The following is a 9,986-nucleotide window of genomic DNA, read 5'->3' as shown; positions in this document are numbered from 1 at the left end:
GATCGAGTCCCGCGTCGGGCTCCCCGCGTGGAGCCTGCTTCTCCGCCTCTCTGTGTGTCTCTCACGAATCGGTAAAATATACTTTTTAAAAAGTCTACGTGACGAGACCAGGCCGGGGCCGCCCCCGGGGCGAGGTGCAAGGGGCAAGCGCCGCCGCACTCACGGCCCGGCCGTCCCCACCGGACGCGTCCTCTTCCGGGAGGCGCTGCTTCCGTCCAGCCGCGGCCCCACAGCGCCGCGCTCCGCCCGCCCACGGACCGAGGCCTCGCGACACAAGCGGCGCCTCACGGCCGCGCTCAGAGACACCGCGCGAGGGGCGGCCGCTTCCGCACGCCAGGCTGAGGCCGCCTTCCCGCCACACGAGGCGAGTTCTCGGGCCGCCGGGAAGAGCGGGCTGTACCCTCGGGGGAAGCGCCTCGGGGCGGCGCCGGCCTTCCGGGTTAAGACCGAGAGGGCGGCGGCCCGGCCTCCAACGCGTCCTGTCAGCCTCCGCGAGGCTCCGGGCGGGGGCGGGGGCGGGGGCGGAGGGGGCGGTGCCACGCCCCGGCGCAGGCGCAGGCGCAGGCGCAGGCGCAGGCGCAGGCGCAGGCGCAGGCGCAGGCGCAGGCGCAGGCGCAGGCTCGCTCTTCCGCTCGGGCTGGGCCGAGGCGGAAGGGCCCGGGGCGCGGTGACGCGATCAGTGGGCGCCGGCGTCGCGGCCCCGCGGAGGCTCGCTGGCCGTGGCCGCTGGGAGCAGGCCGGGCGCCTCCTCGCTGACGGGGCTCCCTAGAACTGGCGGAGGCGGGGCCGCGGGCTGAGCTGCCGCAGTGTCTGGACCCGCGGTGCGGCAGGTGCCGGCAGCCGGGGACCCAGGTGAGCAGGGGTCCGGGTGTCGGGTCGGGACCTGGCGGGCTGGCGGTTCCCGCGCCCTGCGCGCCAGCTCAGCAGCCGGGCCTGGAGGCCGCGAGCGCTGCCCCCCCCACGCCCGAGCCCGCGGCGCTCTCCCGGGGGCGGGCGGGGCGCTCGGCCCGGGGCCCCGCCGTCCTCCCGCTCCTTCTGCGGCCTGAGCTGGCCGCCCTTCCGGAGGCTGCGGAGGTGCGCCCGCCGCTCTGGAAGACGGGCCTGGGCCGCTCGGAACGTGGCGCTTCCTTCCTGCCCTCGGCCCCGTGGGCCGCGCTCCTGGGGCCTGTCGCGGCGCACGGCTGCGGCGCCCGTAACGGGGCTCGGCTCCTAGCAGGCCGACTCTGCCGGCGTCTCGCCGAGGCCGCGCCAGCCGGTTCCGCCGGACCGCCGCGCGGGGGGAGGCCTCGGACGGGAGGGGCGATGCGGTTCCGCGCCGGAGCCCCCGGAGCGGAGCTGAGCTGAGCTGAGATCCTAGCCGCCCGCCCGCAGCGGCTTTCCTCGCGAGCGAGAGCCGTCCACCTTTTTAGCCGCTCGTAAAGCGGGGCCTGTTCGTGCCCGTATCAGTGGGGAGAACGAAGGGGAGTGAAGAAAGCAGAACGTCCGCCACTAAAGGTTTTGGATTTAAGAGCATCCTGGACACCTGATGGTAGGTCCTAATTACGTCTTTAACTGAGAATAACCAAGCTCGGCAAGGAGGAGTGTGGTTGGAGCCTAACTGCAGGGCCCGCTTTGGGTTGCGCGGCGTTAGGGAGAGGTCAGGGTCTGCTAGCCGCCCCACCTGTCTCATGTTGATTGATAAAACATTATTGGTATCTGAGCAATAGCCTGAATCAGTTTTGCTTCTTCCTCGAGATCATTTTACCCAGTGGGCCACATCTAGAAGGAAAAATAAATAAAGCTGGAGGGGCCTCATTTGCCCCTTGGCCCACTTTAGAAGGGCTTCTTTGCGTGCGCGCGCACACACACATATATATATATACACACACATATATATTTAAAGATTTTATTTATTCGTGATAGACACAGAAAGAGAGAGGCAGAGACACAGGCAGAGGGAGAAGCAGGCTCCATGCAGGGAGCCCGATGCGGAACTCGATCCCAGGACCCCGGGATCAGGCCCTGGGCCTAAGGCAGGCGCCAAACCGCTGAGCCACACACAGGGATCCCCTGCACATATTTATAGAACCCCTGCCCTCTGCTTCTAACGGTGTTCAATTAACACTTCATGTTCGTTGAAAGTGCACAGAGAATAAATACAAGAGCTTGACTCAGGGTGGCTGGACATCACAGTTCTGAGTTAACCTGCGGAGCTGCCTTTCTCTCCATTGGAGAGAGTAAACCATACCCCGCTCTGAAGTTTAATAGACCCTAGTTAGTGGGGTGTTGGGGGAGATGGGGGGGGGGTTATGCAGTCAAGTGATCTGAGTGAGTAGCACCTGTTCTCACAAATGCTTGGTCAGCCAAACCAAGAATGCTTTCCTTTCCTCTCCTCGGTGGAACATGATGATGATGATGGCTGTTTCGCATCCTAGCCAAGTACAATCTCCAGTTCCTTTGATACAGAATTATCAATTGGGAGTTTTAACTCATGGATACTAAAGGGACCTCGAGGGCCATCTAATCTAGTGGTTCTAAAACCTGGCTGGGCATCGGAATCATTTGGGGTGGGGGGGAATTAATACAGAACTCTAGGTGCCTGGGCACTGCCTCGGTAGATCTGAAGTAGGACCTGGGTGTTTGTGTGTTTTTTTCTAAAATAGCTTCTCAGGTGATACTCATGTTTTGGAGACCCAGATGTACAGCAGGTTTCACATATTTATGAACAGGCTCCAACATGAAGCGTAATGCCCTTAACGAGTAACTTTTCTTGATTCAGTAAGTAATACTCTTTCAGGTTTTGTACCGCCTTGAGCCCAGAATGTAAATCCGGTAAGTCAGTAGCTCAATATAATTTTGTTTTTGTGGCTTCCTATGCATTAAAATTTCTTAAAGTTTTTGATGAAAGTATTAGGTTTTACAGTAAAATTTCCTACCAAATGTTGCTCTGGATGTTTTTTGGCATAATTATATAAAAGTTATATCACTTTTTAAATCAGCTTTTTAGTAGGCTTTTATGCCATGCTTTCATAAGCCATGGAAAAATTCCAATTTAAGAAAAATTTGCTATTGTTTTGGCTTATCAGAAACCCAGTGCACTCTACAGAGGCTGCTTTTTTCTTTCTCCCTTTCTTTCCTTTTTTTTTTTTTTTTTTTTAAACGCTTTCTTCCATCTTGGTATGCATGATCACTTTGTATCACTAGTCAGCTTCCAGTGGAATGCAGTTTGAGAACTGGGCTCTGTGAAGGTCTCTAACTGCCTGTAAACACTTAATGTAACTGGAGGCTTTCAGTATTTAAGCTAGTCCTTGAATTTTTAGTCTCTTTTTCTTTTCTTGGTTTAGTTATAATGTGCCACTGATTTAAAGAATTTGATAGAGTGACGTCTGGGTGGCTCAGCAGTTGAGAGTCTGCATTTGGCTCAGGTCATATCCTGGGGGCCTAGGATCGAGTCCCACATCAGGCTCCCTGCATGGAGCCTGCTTCTCCCTATGCCTGTGTCTCTGCCTCTCTCTCTGGGTCTCTCATGAATAAATAAATAAAATCTTAAAAAAAAAAAAAAGTATTTGATAGATGCTTGGAAAGGATCAACTGATTAGATGGTAACAGTGTTTCATGTGTATTTTTCTTATAGTGGAAAAGCCTCATGACTGGGTTTTTTTGTAATATTTTCAGAATGACTAAGGTATTAGGCCATTCAGGCAGTGTTGGACATTCTCTTTTACGGAGATACACTTATTCTCAAATTATTCATCAATAACCTCCTTACTGCTTTAGTATTCCTATTTTGTGTTATTACTAGAACCAGAAATGGACCCTACATCACAAATCCTCCAGAGGAGGATGCGGAATTATTTTCTAAAAGTGACCCTGTTTATAGCATGTTAACTATCTACAACCAGATGACAAAGGGTATTCTAAACTTGCTGATTAAAAAAAAAAAAAAAGTGTTAACAGGGTGCCTGGCTGGCTTAATTGGTAGAGCATGTGACTTGTGATAATTGGGGGCATGAGTTTGAGCCCCACATTGAGTGCAGAAATTACTTAGATAAATAAATAAGACAAACCATGTTAACAAATACGTAGTCCATAAATCTGAGTCTAGAGACCTATGGTATGTGTCTGAAATGAAAGGCCAGGTCACTGAGTCTCTAAACTTTTTTTTTCTTTTTAAGATTTTACTTATTTATTCATGAGAGACACAGGCAGAGGGAGAAAGCAGGCTCCATGCAGGGAGCCTAACTTGATCCCAGGGATCACGACCTGAGCCAAAAGCAGACGCTCCACCGCTAGCCACCCAGGTACCCCAAGTCTCTAAACTTTTTATTTATTTTTGTTTCTGAAATACCTTAATTCTGAGGTTTTACAAACTGTTATGTTTCAGATTCTGATAGAGCAATCTTTTCAAGAGGAGGTACTTAAAACGGATAAATGTGGACCCAGGGTTCCAAATTCAATCTAAACTGATATTACAGATGTAACATAGAAAAAGAGGCAGGATGAGGATAACAATTTGAAGACCCAGTGAAAGTCATTTGCTGGACCTTGAGGCAGTCTTCTATATCTCTGAGGACTTGAGACCAAAACTGGATACTTAATCTACTTTTTATCTGGTGGCTGTGATGAAAACATCACCAGTAGGTACCATAAATGTGTAAGTTTCTAGTTCTCAATCTTGATCTTTTTTATAGTCCATTCATATTCCCTGATGCCAGTGGGCATTATTTGTTTTTATTTTGTTTTTAATCTTGTTTTCTACTATAAGCTGTTCATTTTCTCATTTTTCTAGGGTGAGTGACCCCACCCGTGTTTATTTGCTGTAGAACAGCTATTACTGTCTTACTAACTGCTAAAAAGAACTTTTTCAGAGTGCTGCTTGCGTTAATCTGTACAGTGTTTGCACTGCAGTTTTACCCAAATATTGGACCCCTTCAGGATTGTTCAGACTTAAGGCTGTCTTGGAATTAGTATCTCGTAAAAGTTGAAAGCTTGTTTTTGTTTTCCTTGTGTGTTGTGTTTTTTCTTTTTTAAAGATTTTATTTGAGAGAGAGAGATTGAGATTGAGAGAGAGAGAGAAAAGCAGGCTCCATTGCAGGGAGCCTGACGTGGGACTCGATCCCGGGTCTCCAGGATCAGGCCCTGGGCTGAAGGCGATGCTAAACCGCTGAGCCACCGGTGCTGCCCCTGTTGTGTTTTATATTTGAACAAATGTTGGTATTTAGTGAACATGAACACAGAACAGCAGTGCCAAGAATACTGGGGTAGAAATGTAGAGGGCCCCCCTGCCGAGATTGCTTTTAATTTTAATTATATGTGCTCTGATGTATCTTGGGATTTGTTGATTTTAGGGCATACTAGATGGACTCTTATTGGAGAACCTTTGGTAGTGGTATCTTTGGCTTTTCTCTTAAGTGAGTTGATTCCTCAAAAAAGAATCTTCAGGGATCCCTGGGTGGCACAGCGGTTTAGCGCCTGCCTTTGGCCCAGGGCGCGATCCTGGAGACCCAGGATCGAATCCCACGTCGGGCTCCTGGTGCATGGAGCCTGCTTCTCCCTCTGCCTATGTCTCTGCCTCTCTCTCTCTCTCTCTCTCTCTCTGTGTGTGTGACTATCATTTTAAAAAAAAAAAAGAATCTTCAGATCTCCTGCTGGGAGCTTATTTATAACCTGGCTTCCAGCAGTCTGAGAGAGAAGTCTTAGCCCTTAGTGTGTAAACTCCCTTATGTTCATTTAACTCAACTATTTTCAATATGATACTTTCATTCTCAACTGGACCAGGTGTTTTCCAAACCCAGGATTGTTTTATAGTCCATTGTTGTACCCTCTAGAGCTGCAGTGTCCAATATGGTAGCTAGTAGCCACATGTACCAACTTAAATTTAATTAAAATTAAAGTATAAGTTCCTCATTTGCATTAGACACATTTCAAATGGTCAATAACTGTATGTGTCCAGAGGCTACCATATCGAACAGGGTAGATATAAAATATTTCTATCATTGCAGAAGTTTTATTGGACAGTACTGTTCTAGTTAGAAGATAATGTTCCATGCTTCTGCAACGGTGGAGTAGGGGTAGTTGGCTGGTTTTTGTGGGGAGTAGGAGGGTATCTAAATGATTTGACCAATCTTGTTTTTAGCACTGTGTTCACATCCCTTTTATAGAACCTGCTGCTGCCAATTCTTTTTTTTTTTTTTTGCTGCCAATTCTTGACCTGTTTTGAGGCACTGTTGTATAAAATGGATTACTTTCCTCATTGTAAGCTTAACTTTCTTCGTCTTTAAGTCAATTCCCATTCCAACTTCCAAAAGGTTTTGTTGTCTTCTCTTTCATTTTATATACATAAGCTTAAAAAAAAAAAAAAACCAGACCCTTTGTTCTGTACATCTCATTATATATAAATTATATCTTAAAAAATGATGTTAAAATGATGCTTTATTTTCATCTTAATGGGATTTAGGAGGGAGGAAGAGTAAAATGTGTTCAGTCTGCCATCTTTTTTCCATAAGTAAAGTACGCTATCGGCATTTAAATATGTACAAGTGTCTCCCTTTAAAAACATTCTGATCTCATATTTACTTAGGCTTCTTGAGCAGTTTTTTTTTTTTTTTTGAGCAGTTTTATATATTGTCTTCCTCACTCCATCTTGGTTTTGTCCTCTCCATTGTATTAAAATTAAAATTTCTCTTACAAATGTCAATGAGAATCATATGAAGACTTTTAAATCTTTATCTTGCCCTTTTTTTTTTTTTTTAAAGTGATCTCCTTGCTCATCATTGGGCTCGAACTCAGAACTCTGAGATCAAGAGTCACATGCTCCACTGACTGATCCAGCCAGGAACCCAGTCCTTATTTTGATTGACTTCTCAATAGCCTTTGACCATTTCCCTCCTTCTAGAAACTTCGAGTTTTCCTGACACCACACTAACCTAATTTTCTGCCTCTTTCTCTGTTCATTTCTTCTCACTTCCCTTTGCTAAGCAGTATTCTTCCTTTACCTCACTCTTATATCCTAGAGTTCCTCAGCATACTGACTTATGGTGCATTTGCTCCTACCTCTTACAGATTCTCCCTAAGTGAGTTTATCAGTTTCTTAGCTTTAGTTACTATAAACTGATGGCTTAAGCTGGAATTCCTATGGTATCCTCTTAGACTTCCTGACCCATATGTGTCCACTTGGATTTCCTACAGTCCCCTCAAGTCTAACATGTCTAAGACTAAAGGCACAGCCAGTATAACCTTCCTCTAATCTTTCTCCATTTGTTCCATATAAATTTTACTGCCATCTGCCTAGTAGCTCATAGCAAAACTTACTTTCCACGTACAGTCTTCTAAATAGTCTGAAGATTTTAAAAAAAAAAAAATAGTCTGAAGATTGATTCGCTGTTTCTCTCCATTTTCCCTTAATCTAAGTGGCTGTTGCACCTTGCCCACGTTTACCTGTAACAGCCTCCTAACAGATTTCCTTTGCTATGGTTTTCTGCTAGCCATTCTGTACAGGGCAAGTAGAATGAACTTTTTAAGTATATAAATCTGGTCTTGTACCCCTTTTTGTCTTTTAGTGGTTTGACACTACCTTTCTATTAAGTAGCAGTATCATTAATTTAGCTTTTCTGTTCCTCTCTAGGTTCTCCTTTAAGTGATACTAAGTTTCTTTCAGTTCCTTTGACTATTGCATTCCGTTTCCTGGGCTTTTGTTGATCTGTTCTCTTCAACTAATAACTCTCATCCTTTGTCTCATTCTTTAGAAAGGTCTTTCTTGACCCTTTTGCCATATAGTCTCGTAATACTCTGAATGTTGGGATCCCTGGATGGCTCAGTGGTTTAGTGCCTCCCTTTGGCCCAGGGCACGATCCTGGAGTCTCCGGATCGAGTCCCGTGTTGGGCTCCCAGCATGGAGTCTGCTTCTCCCTCCTCCTGTGTCTCTGCCTCTCTCTCTCTCTCTCTCTCTCTGTCTCTGTCTCTGTCTCTCTCTATCATGAATAAATAAATAAATAAATCTTAAAAAAAAAAAACTCTGAATGTTACCTTCTCTTCATCACGTTTGTGAATACCTGTTCAAATGACTCTTCCATTAGACTATAATAAATTTTTTTGGATGCTCAGATGTTATCATGTTTATAAAAATTCATTTATTGAATTGAAATTTAAAAGGTGTGTGTAGGGATCCCTGGGTGGCGCAGCGGTTTAGCGCCTGCCTTTAGCCCAGGGCGCGATCCTGGAGACCCGGGATCGAATCCCACATCGGGCTCCCGGTGCATGGAGCCTGCTTCTCCCTCTACCTGTGTCTCTGCCTCTCTCTCTCTGTGACTATCATAAATAAATAAAAATTTAAAAAAAAGATTAAAAAAAAAGGTGTGTGTACATTTTTACAATTTCAGCATTATTGGTGATGTAACCACATCAGAAGTAAGTTAGAGCAGTTAACTTTTTAAGGTACAATCCAGATGGTTTCTCAAATTTGGTAGGATTTTTAAAATCTTAATTATATGCTCTCTTCCCCTTTCTTCAATCAAGATTTATTATGGACTGGGGCAGCCCTGGTGGCTTAGCAGTTTAGCGCTGCCTTCAGCCCAGGGCGTGATCGTGGAGACCCGGGATCGAGTCCCGCATCTGGCTCCCTGCATGGAGCCTGCTTCTCCCTCTGCCCCCCACCCTCTAATAAATAAATAAAATCTTAAAAAAAAGATTTATTATGGACTAATAATTATGCAGCTATGTGTGTGTTTTAAAGATTTTATTTATTAATTTGAAAGAGAGCGAGCAGGGCAGGGGCAGAGGAGAAACAGACTCCTTGCTGAGCTCAGAGTCAACTATGACTCTATCCCAGGACCCTGAGCTCATGACCTGAGCAGAAGTCAGATACTTAACCAGCTGAGCCACCCAGGTGCTTGTGTGCTTATGTTTATAGAATAAATATCTTACTGATAAGATTTTTCCAGTGATTATATTACCTTTATTATGAAGAATAAATTCCAAATCTCCTTTTATGTTGGTAGTACACAGAATGTATTTGACTTTCATATTGAGAAGTTTATTTTAAATTTCTTTTTCCATTGATAAAGAAGTAAAATAGAGTACCCTAAACCAGAGGTTGCCAAACTTTTTTTGTGCATGGTCCCCTTAATGTCTTTTTCATGGTGTCCTTAGGCGTAGTAGTTAAATAATGCGTTAGGCAATTAGATCTGAATAACTTAGTATGTTTAGCAAAATAATAGTTGTTTAAAAAATACACATAAATTTGGGGACTCTGGGTGGCTATGTGGTTGAACATCTGCCTTTGGCTCAGGACGTGATCCCGGGTACTGGGATCCGTCCCACATCGGGCTCCCTGTGAGGAGCCTGCTTCTCCCTCTGCCTGTGTCTCTGCCTCTTTCTCTCTGTGTGTGTGTGTCTATGAATAAATAAATAAAATCTTTAAAAAAAATACACATAAATTAAAAGGCAATGTGGGTTTTTAGTTCATTCTTAACCACAATTAATGTACTCATTGGGCACTACAGAACCTCAAACCTTGGAATCATTAGACACTACCCACCCGCATTTCCTGTTCTAAATAGATTTTTGCATAGTATTTTTTTTTTTTAGTCATCACAGCAACCAACAAGACCTCAGCTTTGCAAAGATATGATGTCACAAAGATGAATATATACCAGGATCTAATTTGAAACTGAACTATATTAAACTGGTAATTTGTAGGGTTCTTGACAGGTATGATAGATAAAGAATATCGTTTTTCCCCTCTGATTTAGAAATGCCTATAACATCCCCGTGAAGTTACTGCAGAACCTCAGGTTACCTTGGCACACTGTTTAGGAATCATGGGCCTGGGATGCCTGGATGGCTCAGTGGTTGGTCGTCTGCCTTTGGCTTGGGGCGTGATCCTGGGATCGAGTCCTGCATTGTGCTCCCTGCAAGGAGCCTGCTTCTCCCCCTGCCTATGTCTCTGCCTCTCTCTGTATCTCTCATGAATAAATAAATCTAAAAAAAAAAAGGAATTGTGGGCCTGA

General features: G+C 45.6%; 1 protein-coding gene across 7 annotated transcripts in view; it reads left to right on the top strand.

Moving 5' to 3' along the window:
* Window positions 1-247: 247 nt before the first annotated feature.
* SENP5 (SUMO specific peptidase 5) overlaps window positions 248-9,986 on the top strand; it is a 54,283-nt gene continuing 44,544 nt past the window's right edge. For 3 of the 7 annotated variants that reach the window (XR_005989824.1, XR_005989825.1, XM_041768494.1), the window contains exon 1: window positions 679-852. The gene's annotated coding sequence lies outside the window, so the exon portion shown is untranslated. Of the gene's footprint in view, window positions 365-677; window positions 853-1,411; window positions 1,529-9,986 lie in introns of those variants that run through there. The other 4 variants (XM_041768481.1, XM_041768510.1, XM_041768470.1 and 1 more) reach the window with 4 other exon arrangements.

Source organism: Vulpes lagopus, chromosome 1 (genome assembly GCF_018345385.1).
Source record: "Vulpes lagopus strain Blue_001 chromosome 1, ASM1834538v1, whole genome shotgun sequence".
NCBI classification, from domain to species: Eukaryota; Metazoa; Chordata; class Mammalia; order Carnivora; family Canidae; genus Vulpes; species Vulpes lagopus.
This window is presented reverse-complemented; position numbering and strand designations above follow the sequence as displayed.